This window comes from Mus musculus, chromosome 15 (assembly GCF_000001635.26).
Source record: "Mus musculus strain C57BL/6J chromosome 15, GRCm38.p6 C57BL/6J".
Classification (NCBI taxonomy): Eukaryota; Metazoa; Chordata; class Mammalia; order Rodentia; family Muridae; genus Mus; species Mus musculus.
Window position 1 is genome coordinate 11,690,574 of NC_000081.6, and position 13,582 is coordinate 11,704,155.

A 13,582-nucleotide genomic window follows, 5' to 3' on the forward strand; every position below is an offset into this window, starting at 1 on the left:
TTTTTTATGTAGATAGTGATTAACAGGGAGACCTCAAGTCAAGGAACAGAGTAAGACACTGCAGAATGCTCAGCCCCAAATAGGACTCTATGTTATACCCACGCCTCCCAAGTCTATGGTATTATTGCTAATGATGGGGCATAAATGTTATAAGAGCCAGAGGTGAGAGATGTCTATAAAAAAAAATGTTTCCACTAACTGCAGGGAAGCTACACATGAATTCACAGCAATGTATAAGACCTGAGCAAGTTCAAGTTAGACAGATGGAAAGGAAAGAAGGGCAGTAAGTCCCACCCCTAGCCAAGGAGCTATTGACAATTGCTAGCTGCTGGGTAAAGGGTGAATTGTTTTCTTTTGTTTTGTTTTGTTTTGTTTTGTTTGTTTATTTTAACTCCACGTGAGTTGACTCCAGAGGAAGGTCACACATTCAAGAGTATATGGGCAATACCAGTTGTACTCGAAAGATAGATAGATGATAGATAGTTAGTTAGGTAGGTGGATGGATGGATAGATAGATAGATAGATAGATAGATAGATAGATAGATAGATAGATAGATAGATAGATAGATAGAGTTGGATATTTAGAAAACTGGGCTGGATTTGGAAGAGGTTGGGAGAGACAGTCAATATGATCAAAATACATGGTACCAAGTTCTCAAAGACCTAATTTAAAAATGAGAAAAAAAAATCTAATCCAATCTACCTGTTCTTCATGTAATATCTTTGTGTATGATTGAATGTCTATCCTCTCCAAGACTTATGTTCAGACTTAATTGCCTCTGCAACAGTACTTGGAGTAAGTAATTAGACCACAAAGGCTCCATGCTCGCGGGTCAGTTGATGCCATTCTCAACATGCAACTCTATGAACCTCTGACTCTATCTTGCTATTATAATGTCAACCATAGATGATGCTACAAGAGTCCTCAGTAAATGTCAGCTGCTCTTCATGGACTTCCCAGCCTCAAGGACAATAAACCTACTTTTACTGTAAATTACCTGTTTCCTGTCTTTTTTTTTTTTTGTAGCAGCACAAAATGGATTGCAGTGGTTAGCATGTAAAACCCAGAACTGTCAGTCATTAAACATTGGGTATAAATTCTGTAAAACAGACTAAAACTGTAAGTGTTATTTGGTAAGACTTATACTAAGCAATTTTAAAAACTATCCATCTTAAATGTAGAATAAGCACACATTAGTTATATCCAAATATCACCTTGCTGACACAGTTAATAACAGATGTAGACAGATTTAATGCTCGAATTTCAGAACAATCATTCATCTAGCTGGAGACTAAATCCTCCCAGGCATAGACTGACTCTTTGACTTAACAGTACAGTGTAACAGACCTTTCCAAAAGCCAACCAGAAAATCCCCAAGGTCTCCAAAAACTAACTGAGATGACCTTGGTGTGCAGTGGGATTTCTTTGCCTCTACATTCTTGAATTAGGGGTTGGTTCATTCTTTCATGCAGAGCATGTCCTGACACTGTTAACTGCTTAGAAGAACTGCCCTTTCCTCTCTGTAATCACATACCTCTCTTTGAATGTTGTGGTACTGATGTTTTATTTTATTAGTGTTGTTGTTGTTGTGGTGGTGGTGGTGGTGGTGGTGGTGGTGGTGGTGGTGGTGGAGGTGGTGGTGATGGTGGTGGTGGTGGTGGTGGAGGTGGTGGGGGTGCTAGAGATGGTGAGAGAGATGGTCTGCTGGGGGTGGACGGTACACAACCACTGTGCCATAGCCCCATCCCATTTTTTTTTGATGAACATAAATATTTCCATATTTCTCCAAATTTTCCAGGAGAGCAAGCATTGCCTTATCTTGAAAGATAGACAAAGACAGATAGCCAAGAATTATATCTTTAGGTGTGATCACATAATTCAACCGTAAAGAAACTAGCTCAGAATCTATCCTTTCTTGCTTCTAAACGCAACCTCCTAAGGACCCTGATGTTTTCTTTTGTTGTCGGTTTGGGGGTGGGGAGCTGGGGAGTGTAGAGGTTGCTTTCTTTTGTTGCTTTCTTATCCTGTCAATATAAAGACTTGGTTTCCTTCAGACATAATAAGACTAGTAAGATTGTTCAATCATATGGTAGTTATACTTGTAATATTTTGAGGAAATTTTATGCATTCTCATAACAGCAATCCTAATTTACAGTCTCATAAAAAGTATATAGGCTTTCTTTTCCTTCACTTGTTATCTGCTGTCTTCTTTTTAACAGCTTTTCTAACAAAGAGGAGGTGATACCACAATTCTGATTTATATTTGCCTGGTAATTAGAGGTATTGGATATTTGTGCCACCATTTGGCCATTTGTATATCTTCTTTTATTTTTATTAGTTATTTGAGAATTTCAGTATACTTTGATCATATTCACACTCTTCCCCCAACTCCTTGGAGATACACATCCAACTTTGCATCCTCTTCTTTTTGTTAAGTCCATCAAGTGCAATGTTTGCTGCTTGTATACTCTTGGATCTTGCCGCCTATATACTCTTGGATATACAGCCATCTATTGGAATGTGGTCAAACTGTCAGGAGCCACACCCTAGGAGAAATCTGACTCCCCCTTTGCCTGAAGCTATAAAATTACCAGTAGCTTCCTTACTAAGGGTGGGACTTCATGCCCACTCCTTTCTGCACGCTAGCATTTTGTCTGGCTTGAGCCCATGCAAGACTTGTACACACTATCACAACTGCTGGGATTTTATGTACAACTTGCCTGTTGTGTCTGGAAAACACTAAGCCACAGGTAGTGAGTGACTCTAAGGAAATAATGTTACCTGGCTATTTTTTTTTTTTTTGCAGCCCCTACCACGTGCATTATGAGCTCGCTTTTGCATACAGTTGTTGGGGAGCATGGCTCTTCTGATTTGGGGTCCACTTGTTGCTCACTAGTTTCATTATTTCAATTTCCTATCAAGGAGTTTTTAGAAGATAGGGACTTGGTTCACCATCAGGCTTTGCAGTCAAGACTGGTTGAAGTTCTTTGTTACTCTGTGACATTAACATCTCAGTATCATTTTAACTATGCCAATGCATGATGCTTGACATGTCCAGACATGTCAGTCATTCTTCTTTGTTTTGAGGATTTTAACCCTTCCAGCCTCCATATATTTCAAACATATCAAACCCAAAAAGCTACATTATCATTTTCTGAGCAATAACCTACCTAAAAGGTGGTCAGAAGTATAGTAAGCCCAAACTTAAAACCATTCACAAGCAAACATTTCCAAGTAAAATTACCAGTTTGCCACGCGGTATCGCACCGTTAAGTTCACTAGCGACTGTGCCAGAAGCCTCTCTTTCCATTGTTCTGTTTATCTTCGAAAGCCGTGCCACGGGTATCGATCTTTTCATTCCTCAGGGGATTCCAAGCACGGCCCCATCAGAACAGCTGCTAGTCTCAGTCACCACAAATAATGAACCCCACCATGAAGTATTTGAAGTATGTGGAGGCTTAAAAAAAAATCACGAAAATGAGACCATATGTCCAAACATACCACGTGTGCTTTGGCAAAGGGAAGGTACATGTTAAGACAAATCTTGGCCAGTCTGTCAGAGAACTAGATCAAAATCAAGACAAAAAGATTCTTTTCATACAAGCTGGGTATTTCCCTTGCACTACCCTGAGGTGAGCTAAAACGAGGGAAGCCAACCTCCCCATAAGGGCCAGCAAAACCATCGATCTTGATGACAGAAAAAGAAGGAAAAGGGGTGGAGAGGCCTGCGTTAGTGGTTTTAGTGGTCCAAATCCTATGTCCATAAGTGGCTGTTAACATCTCAGCATGTTAACAATATGGTTAGCATCTCTGTGCTTCCATTTTCCCATCTGTAAAATAAAAGAGGATTTCTTTCTCGACTCTTCTGTGGCTGAAGCAAGAGAAAGTGAAAGTGGTTAAAATGTTTCCTAGCATACAATCAGTTATTGTCCTTATTAAAAACAACAACAAAAAATAAAAACAACAAACAAAACAAAACAACAATGCTATATATCCACTTCCCTCAGGAACACTAACAGTTTGGCTTTCCTGCTCATTTTCAGATTTTACTGAAAGCAAGCACAGGGTCTCACAAGATGTACTCAGTTTTGCCAGGTGGCCTCACCAACAAGGCCAGGCTGTTTGTCCGCAGATTCGGGGGGAGGATATGCACCTGAAACTGATCACCTACAAGCCTGTGTGCTCCTTGGGTGGCCATCTGCACTGGCGGATTTATCTCACTGATGGGAAAGAGCCAAAGAATTCCTAGGAAGAGCTGTAAACTCTGAAGACACTGGCACGTGTAGGCAGCAGCATTATAGGATGTACCAGCTACCTATGTTACCGGTCTCACACTTAAGTTATTGAATGAGCACACTGAAGTGCTGTCAGAAACAAGAAAAAGAATTATTTGCTCTGTTTTGTCTTGTTTCGTTTGAGACAGAGACTTGCTATATAGCCCAGGCTGGTTCCAAACTTGTAATAATGGTCATGTCTCAGCCCCCCAAATACTAAGGATTACAGACCACAAACACCATGCCTGCCTCAACAAATTAATTCTAGACAACCAGAATTTGAGATATTTATGTCACCCTTCCAACCCTTAAAAACTGACTGCCGAACACTAAGTATATTAGCACAGGTCAAAATTATTAAATTAACAACAGAATATAATTTTATCTGAGCTTTAGCTAAGGAAATAAAAACAAGTTCATGCGATCTTCAAGTTGGAAGGGAATGTAGTCTCTCGTCCTCCAAAATATCCAAGTTTTACAAAACTATATAAATAATAATGTTAAGAAATGTTTCCTACAAAAGCCTTTGGAGGTTCCACCTTGAATCCAGGGTCTCAGATTCAACCCCAAGCCTCTGACATTGAAAAATGCCAATTCCCACAGGGTAAAAGACACTAGGCAAAGTGTCCCAGTCTAGGGAGCTGGGGAGATGGCTCAGTGGTTAAAGTTCAAGTTTCACCTCGAACCTTCACATGCTCACGAGTTTATGTACACACATACACAGTTTTATCTTTTAATTACTATTGTAAGCATTTGAATGTTTTGACTGCGTGTGTGTCTGTGCACCCCTTGCAGGCTTGGTGCCCGTGGAAGCTGGAGGATCTTTGATCCTCTGGAACTGGAATAGCAGGAGCCTGCGAGCTGCCATACAGATACGAGGAGTTGAATCTGGGTCCTCTGGAAGAGCAGCCAGTGTTCTTAACTGCTGAGCCCTCTCATCACCCCTTAACCTATACTTGTTTAAACACCCTCAAGAGATTTCACTCAGTCCTCTGTGCTTTTGATAAAAGGTTATTTTGCTTTGTTTTCATACTATCTCCTTTAACTTTAAAATCGGAATACCTCACTAGCATGAATTAGGAATTTTTAAAAAAATTTTATTGATTATATTGGTCCATGTCCCCACTGCTAAGAGCCAAACATAAGACACAATGCTCATAGATACCATTGGTAGCCATCCAAAATGATTGTAGATGCAACAGTCCCTGCATGCGTTAGTCACATTTGTCTAGTTCTAACCAACACTTCTGAGAGAACAGCTTAAAAGAGGAAAAATCATTTAGTCCACGATGCTTCTTTATTATCCTACAGTGCATACACAACCACACAGGTTATAAAGAGCTGCCAACCAGCGGCAGGGCAACTTTCCCTGCTGCTGTTTAAGTGCTTCGGGCTCTGCTGACTACATATGGGCAGCCTAATGCATTTGCAGCACTTGGTACATTGTAACAGCCACATGCATTTGTTGTTCAACTCTGTGTGTGTGTGTGTGTGTGTGTGTGTGTGTGTGTGTGTAAGGGAGAGAGGGAGAAAGAAAGAGAGAGAGAGAGAAAATATAGAGTCAGAGAGACAGAGAGAGAAGAAAAGAAGAAAAAAAGCAAGATTAGGTCTTTGTAGCTCAGTTAACTGTAAGATTCTTTGCTACAGCCTGTCTAACCTACTTGGCAAACTCCAGATCACTGAGAGACCATGTCTTAAGAAAAAAAGAAATGTAAAGGAAGAAAGAACAAAGGAAAGGAAAAATAGACAATCCTAAGGAATGACACATCGGAGGTTGTCCTCTGTATGCAAATACGCATATGCCCCCATACACACACATGCACACATGCACACCCATGCATGAGTGCACACACAAACACACACACACACACACAGAGACATGCATAAAATAAAAGGAAAATTGACTCACTTTAAGGGAACCATTTGGGATAAATCTTGCTTTTTATTGGGCCTTTACCTTTGCCTTTAGAAATAGAATCCAACATGTTTTGTCAGAACAAGTTCACACATCAGCTACTCAGCACACCGCAGGAGAGCAGACACTCTCAAGAGAAAGTAGTCACTCAAAGGAGGGCCTGTTGCTCGTCTGCATGCTTCTCTCACCATAGATACTTAAGGAAACAAAAACAAAAATAAAAAGCAATCACCACAAGCTATCACAGCACAGTTTGCTGAGTCACTGGGCTGAGATAATTTTTTTGCCTTGTTTATTTCCAGAGGTCTGTTGTTTTTTAATAGGGCCATTCCCTTTTGAGTCTAAGCTGGAGATTTTTTTTTTTTTTTTTTTTTTTGCTCACTGATACATTCAAAGCTTTGGCTCTGTTGAAATGTAGTTTGCTGTCAGAGACACAGAGAGCCTGACAAAGAGCACACAACTTAAAGGAACTGAGACACCCATCATAGACACACACACACAAAGGAAGCACGTACTGAAGATATCACAAAGGAGTTTGAAACTCGAGATCAAAGCACTAGTATCCCCCAGTGAGACGCTGTTTGATTTGGGCTCATCACTAAATATTTCTAATCTTCAGTTCTCCCACCTGGGAAATAAAATGAAAATGGATGTCCTTGCATCATTGTTAGTCATTGTCAAGAGGCAGCAGTGAGATCATGTCTGGGAAAACACTGAAATTATCAATTGCTTTTTTGGCTAAAGAAGGATGTGTTCCCTCTGGAATCATCCCAGAGCTCTTAAAATGCTAAGGTACCGAAGAACTCAAATCAGCCTTCTGCTTGGTCCTCGGAGACTTGAGTTTTCTGCAAGCAACTCAAAAAAATTAGCACTTGCACTGAAAATGAAATCTAATTTTAAGAAATACCAGAATTTATTAGGTTGTTGGTAGCCAGGGGTGTTTCCTCTTTCAAAATAACTATAACACAAGCAGCATCTACTCCTAGAAGTCACTCCAGTGTCCCAGACGCAAAGTCCACAGCTTTTTCGTTTCCTGAGTTTGTTACAGTTTGATCAATTGATTTAGATGTTGTCCTTCTCAATCTTCCTGCACATTGTCTGTCTGGTCCAAATCACAGGCTCCTATTCACTTCTCTCCCTTCAGGCTGGGCCTTCCGAGCCCCAGCAATTCATTAAGCAGAGCTACTGCAGCCTCATAACAACATAATGAGTGATGCTTTGAAAGCTAGATATTGCCATATGGTTAGAATCATAAAATCACATCAACACTGACCTCAGAAATTATATTCTTTATTGATTTATGATATTTTAATTGTATGCATCTCATATACAGTCAAATATCTATTAAAAGACCACTTGTGAAATAGAATCTGTCTAGGCAGCTAGGGCAGGGGTAGGAGCTATAGTCCTCATTCATTATACTGCTCGTTTCTTCAGTAGAGTCCGAGATTCCTGTGGGACATCTGAAAATCACTCACAGTGATCTAGCCTCCCATGCAGGGCTTCAGTCTCATCCGGATGACCTGCCATTGTGGTGGTGGGTCAGCCTTTCAGCATGTCCCATGATGCTCAATCTCCCGAAGGCCATCTTTGTGAGGAGAAGCTAAGCTGTTGACTTAGAAAGTTTACTTCTTTATCTTTTGACGAGCTCCTTATAAACTCTCTTTGTTGATTCTAAAACCTAACCAGAATAGTCCCTGCTCCACATTAGCATTTAAATCAGTCACACTGCCCTGAAAACATGTTCTTACAAACTCTTATAAATTTATGTATTTATTTGTCATTTTCTCATAATATAAGACTGTGTAGATCTAATTGGTGGTTCTAATTGCTCCCTTTAGACTTTAGTTTGTCACTCCTAGAATACTTTTGTGCCCAAGAGCTGTAAACAGCAATTCCTATATTGACTGCAAGCATCAAATCTCTCACGTAGAAACTTCTGCTGCATTCATGTCATCCTGAACTTCCTTGATCCTGGGGAGATGTGTGGCTCTTAATCAACTAATCCCCCAAATGATCATCCAATTTGCCACTCCAGAGCCACATCTCCCATAGTATGAACTTGTAAAATTGTTTGTATTGCTTCGTGTGGTCATTTTCCTTTGCTTTGGTACATGGTGTCAGCCACACAGCTCTGTTAGAGAGACTTCCAGGTCCTTGTCATTTATAGGGCCTGGTTTGTGGCATCTGGTGAATCAATGTCTCAATATTTGTTTGTTCTTTATTCTGCCCATCATGAAGAAACCCTCTTCTTCATAACTCCTGTGGCTCATATTAATATAAGCTGCATGGGGGCAGGGGTTGTTTTATATTCAAACGAGGCAATATCATTTACATCTAACATATGACAAATGTCCCTCTAACTGCATTTTTAAAGGCAGTGGAGGATTCACTGGAAGCCAGAGAGAATAGGAGTGGTAGTGAGCTGGTTTTATTTACATCCTCTACCACCACTCCCCACCCACCCATTCACCTACCCATGCCTTAAAACAAAACCTACTCCCAACGGGGAGCTTTACCTACAGTTAAGCGAATGAATTTTTAAACATTAGGCTGTAGGTCTGAACTTTCCTTCTTCCCTAGAAATTGTCTCAGCTCTGTGGGTTTCAGCCAGATCCTCTGCTTTCCTTGAGCATATTTTCATGTGGTTTCATAATATTTATTCAACATTATTTTCCATTAGTTCTCTAATTTTAATTGTTGGTAACCATTTCAGTGTGCCGCTATTACATGGTGCAGAGCTGATTTATCCACATTAACGTCTGAGACCATGACCCACTTTTATTTGCTGCGTGGTCAGCTCCGGTATTCGTGGAGGGTTTTCTGAATATTTCTGACGAAGCTGTTCAGCACATGCAACTCTGAAAACACATTCCCATTCAGTAAGACTTACACAGGATGGTAAGCCCAACATGGCAAAAGGTTTCTAAAAAATTCCATAAACATTAAGCATATTTATGCCATAGCATTAAGTTTGGTCAATTTGAAACGTACTGTATTGTAGTATAAGAGGTACTTTGTTTGCTATGTTTACTTTCCCAGGAGTAAATGCGTTTTGGTTAACCACAATGGCAAACTTAGTCAAGACATTTATGTCAACAAATCCTACTGTTCAACAAAGTCACATTCTTAGTTTCTAGGACAGCAGACTGGATTCTAAGTAATAAGGTGTTTACAAGGCGTGCTGTAAATCTCAGTCTATAAACATGTCTAATTTTTGTTAAACCTGCTGCTGTGCATGAAGTACAATCAGCTCTCTCTTTGGTTTTATGGTAGCCAGTATGCTGGTTTGCCAGTCATGATCACTGTTGATTCTACTGTTCCCAAAGCCTCCTGCCAAGCTCTTGACCCAAGTCATGCTCCCTGGTGATGTCATAAGGCCACTAAGAATTTGCTCATTCACTGGACCTGCTGGGATGCCCCAAGAGTCACATACCTTCTCTGTTAGTCATTCGCTCCTTGGAGAATAACACCTTGAAACAGGCAGAGACACTCCCTCGCTCCCTTCCCTAATTTCAAAGCTATTACATTTTTAAATCTTTAATAATGAGCTTATGGATCTAGTAAGAGGATTATTACATTTATGGAAATCACTTTCAATGCAACTTTTTCTCTAAGGCTAATAGTACTAATTTTATTGCTTGGACAAAAACACGATATTTTCTGCATTTATAAACAAAATTTATTTTTAATTCAATACACATTTACCAAACACAGTACCTGGTATTTAAAACTCTTGCCATAGTCGCTGTTGCCAAATATCTGGATGAAAAATGAGAAACTAGTAACAGATCTAGACATTTTATTGTCCCATGTTAAATACATCTATTTGGAAGAAACTGATCAGTTTTAACTTTTCACCTCTTACCCAAAGAGTAGGCATTTATGGAGCTATAACCAGACATCTTTACATTTTGAGCCATTCAAAATGCTTACAGAATATTGTTCTAGAGCGTAACATGAATAACCCACATGGCAACGGTTTCAGGCAATAATGCATATGTTCTCTTAAAGTCCACCCACCAAATATACCAAGAAAGACCATGTTAGGATAACAAGACACAGTCTTGGTAATTTTTAGAAAAATATAGATCAAACCGGTATGTTTCATGACCATAAGGGAAATAAATTGGAAATCTAAAATCAAGAAAAGGTCTATAAAATTACCTAATATTTAGAACCTAAATAATAGTATCCTTTAATTCAGGAGTCGATGAGTAATCTAGGTAATAATATAAATGAAGAGAAGAAATGTGATTACAAAATCTCACTAAAACACTAAAACAGCTAGTGAAAGGAGTCGTCTTCTACCTAAGAACCTAGAAAATCAGACTAAGTAAAGCTAATGGAAGCAGGAGGAAGATTAGAAGAGATATTAGCTAGAGGGAAAACAATATATTGAAAAGACCAATAAGACTAATTTTTTAAACTATAGTCAAATTAATCAGGAAGTCAAAAGGAAAAAAAAGATACAAATTACCCATTTGAGGAATGGAAGGTCACTGTCTCCACAGATTCCAACTGAGAAGAGAAATGATATCATGAATAACTTTATGTCAACCAATTCTCCAGCACAGATGAAATAGACTAGCAATTTGGAAGCACATACGTACTACCAAAGCATTGTGTCAAAATACTAAGCAATCTGGGTATCACCGCCTGGAAAACTCCAACCTCTAAACATAGCCTGGCTTCACTCCAGCTCTCTCAACAACATCGAGAAGAGATCGTTTCCCTTATAATACCAGCGCTGTCCTGATGCCAAACCAAAAACTATAACAAAATAAAACTTTGGGGCCAATCTCCTTCAGGGACATCCATTCGTATTAATAAGGTTTTAATAAGTCAATTAATGAGCATTTATTTGGGCAACTGCTTCTTGAAAAAGATGAAAAGGAAATTATTGCAGGGAGGGAAAGGTGCTGGAGGGTGTGTGTGTGTATGTGTGTGTGTGTGAGAGAGAGAGAGAGACAGAGAGACAGAGAGAGAGACAGAGAGAGAGCCTGAAATAAACAAAACACTTTTGCAAGCAGCCAGCTAGCAATTACCCATCAGCTCTATAAAGATTATCACTGAGTGCACAACATTAAATCTCTCTTCACAGAACACTGGGGAGCCCTGTGGACTCTGGTTTGAGAAGTAATGCCATAACTGGTATATAATTCTGAGCAAATTCTGAAGCTAGATTGTTCAAATACCTGTTGGTAATCTAGATCCAAATTTTCCTTTTGGATTCTAGGAAGGGATGAGGCCATCTTGGATCTCGTGAACCAAAATGAGCTTGTGATGGACATTACTCTTGTGTTTCTCCATCCCGCTGCAGCTGGAAGGTTTCTATCTCATGCCACAGTCTTCACCCTGGCACATAGAAGATTGCTTGAAAACCACTGGCCGTTACACGTTCTTCAAGTGCAAACAGACCTCTGTGTGAAATACGAGCAACAAGGACACCGCTTCTAAAAACCTCTTCCTTGTTTTTCTACACTGTCATTTTCATTGCTGTGGCCTTGGGAAGTATTATGACTAGACAGCTCATAGCCCGGTATAACCACCATCCAATCTACAAACTCCTTGTCCTTTAACGCATCAGCATTTTGAAATATTGTAAGAAGAAACAGATTCTTTATCTTCGAAAGAATCCTACCTTTTTAGTACTCATGAGGGGCACCCCTGTGCTCCATATTCTCCGTAAGGGACTGGGGTAGATAGAGAGTAACACAAAGGCCAGGTTAACAGCCGCACATTTTATATTCTAATGTATGGCTCTTCAGGCAAACTCCCTTGTTTTCCAGTATCTTCTCACCCTTCCTAGTTTTTCCCGCAGACTCTTTTCAGCAGATCGTGGCTGCCAACCACACTCAAGCTGTCTGATAAAAAGGTCAAATCCATGCCTTTTCGGTTTGAACATCCTGTGAGATGCATGAGAAGATACGTTGAGAAGATACACTGCTAGCTTGACTTCTAAATGTTTGTAAATGGCTCCTCTTTCTCCCACTATTTTTCAGTTTTCTTCCCTGAGCTCACTGAGATGCCTGCCTGTACCTTGCCTCCCACTTGTTTTGTTTATTAGGTTGGTTGTTTCGTTTTTGTTTCCTCTTTTAGTTCATGCCAATGTTACCCATCATTGGGGGATATCCAGATTGCTTTCTATTTCTATAAAAATAGTTTTTGCTTTCTTTAATTTGCACCTCTTTTGTGTTCTTAGATGAGATATCAGACTCTTTGACTTAATTATAATGAAATAAAAATTTCCCAGATTGCATTTCAGATCTTTTTAGCAGGGCTAGAAGGCTGAGTTTATGATACTTGAAGCTACCTCAATGATCGACAGGTTGCTGCTCTTCCTTTCAGATACTTGTTAGCAACAGTTAGACATGAAAAGACTGAGAGGTGAATCCCAGAATCACTAACAGAGCAAAACAGAAACAGCTACCAACACAGCTACGAAGACACATGAGTCCAACAAGGTAAGGAGAGTGCAGTAATCAATGTAACTCCCTTTTAATTTGAGTATAGTTCTGGATATGTGCATGCCTGCTTTATAATACCTTTCGAAAGTTAAAGGAGAAATATCTCATATACTCCCTGTAGATCTTAGAAAGGCACCTTCCTTCTTTGGCATGCTCCCAGGACTGCTCAATTCATTCTAATGTAACTTCAAACCAAACACACTTGCAAATACAGAGTTTCTCAAGGGTGCTAACTACCTTATTAGCAGACTGCTGAGCAAAACAGGGCTTCACATTATATGTGAGACGCATTGCCATACATGTCTAAATAAGTAGAAACATACCTGGTGCAGACTGACCAGCTACTTACCATGCCTGTTCACTTTCCTTGAGCATATAGATAAATGGCAGTTCCCAGACTCTTAGATCTATATTGCAAACCCAGCTGCTACTCAGAATGAACAGAGGTTAAAAAAAAAACATTTAGGGGTAATTTTTATATATTTATTTCCTATGCTCTTCGTCAGCTGGCTAGATTGCACCAAAGGAACCTGTTGAAATCACACTTTGAAGGTCACATGACCACACTCACTGTAGGGGGAGCATATACAGGAAACAGCTCTGCATTGGGTTAAGCACCGAGATTTATTTATTTCAATATTAGAACTTTTAAGTCCTAAGGAAAACGATATTTTAACAAAGAAAAAGCACACATCATAGTGGGTGAATTTGTGGTCTTTTGAACCCAAATCACTTTGTACACTGGGGCCTGCTTAGCAGTCTCTGGTGTTTTAACCATAAGAGGTTAATCCTCTCTCACACAACTTCAAGAGTCCCAGAAAGAAGCTAGGGATTATTTTATTCTATGTCAGACTTAACAGTTGTAGGTTAGCACAAGAGAAGCATTTGTCTTAAGAATCAGACCACCCCACAATAACTCTAA

The 13,582-nt window shown here is 39.7% G+C and overlaps 1 long non-coding RNA gene across 1 annotated transcript; it reads right to left on the reverse strand.

Annotated features, from left to right (window-relative positions):
* Positions 1-6,236: 6,236 nt before the first annotated feature.
* On the reverse strand, positions 6,237-13,130 carry Gm41271. The gene is made up of 3 exons (XR_875039.1): positions 11,389-13,130; positions 10,671-10,711; positions 6,237-6,386 (listed from the first exon to the last, which is right to left on the reverse strand). It is a non-coding gene; the product is annotated as a predicted gene, 41271 (long non-coding RNA).
* Between the last annotated feature and the right edge of the window lie 452 nt (positions 13,131-13,582).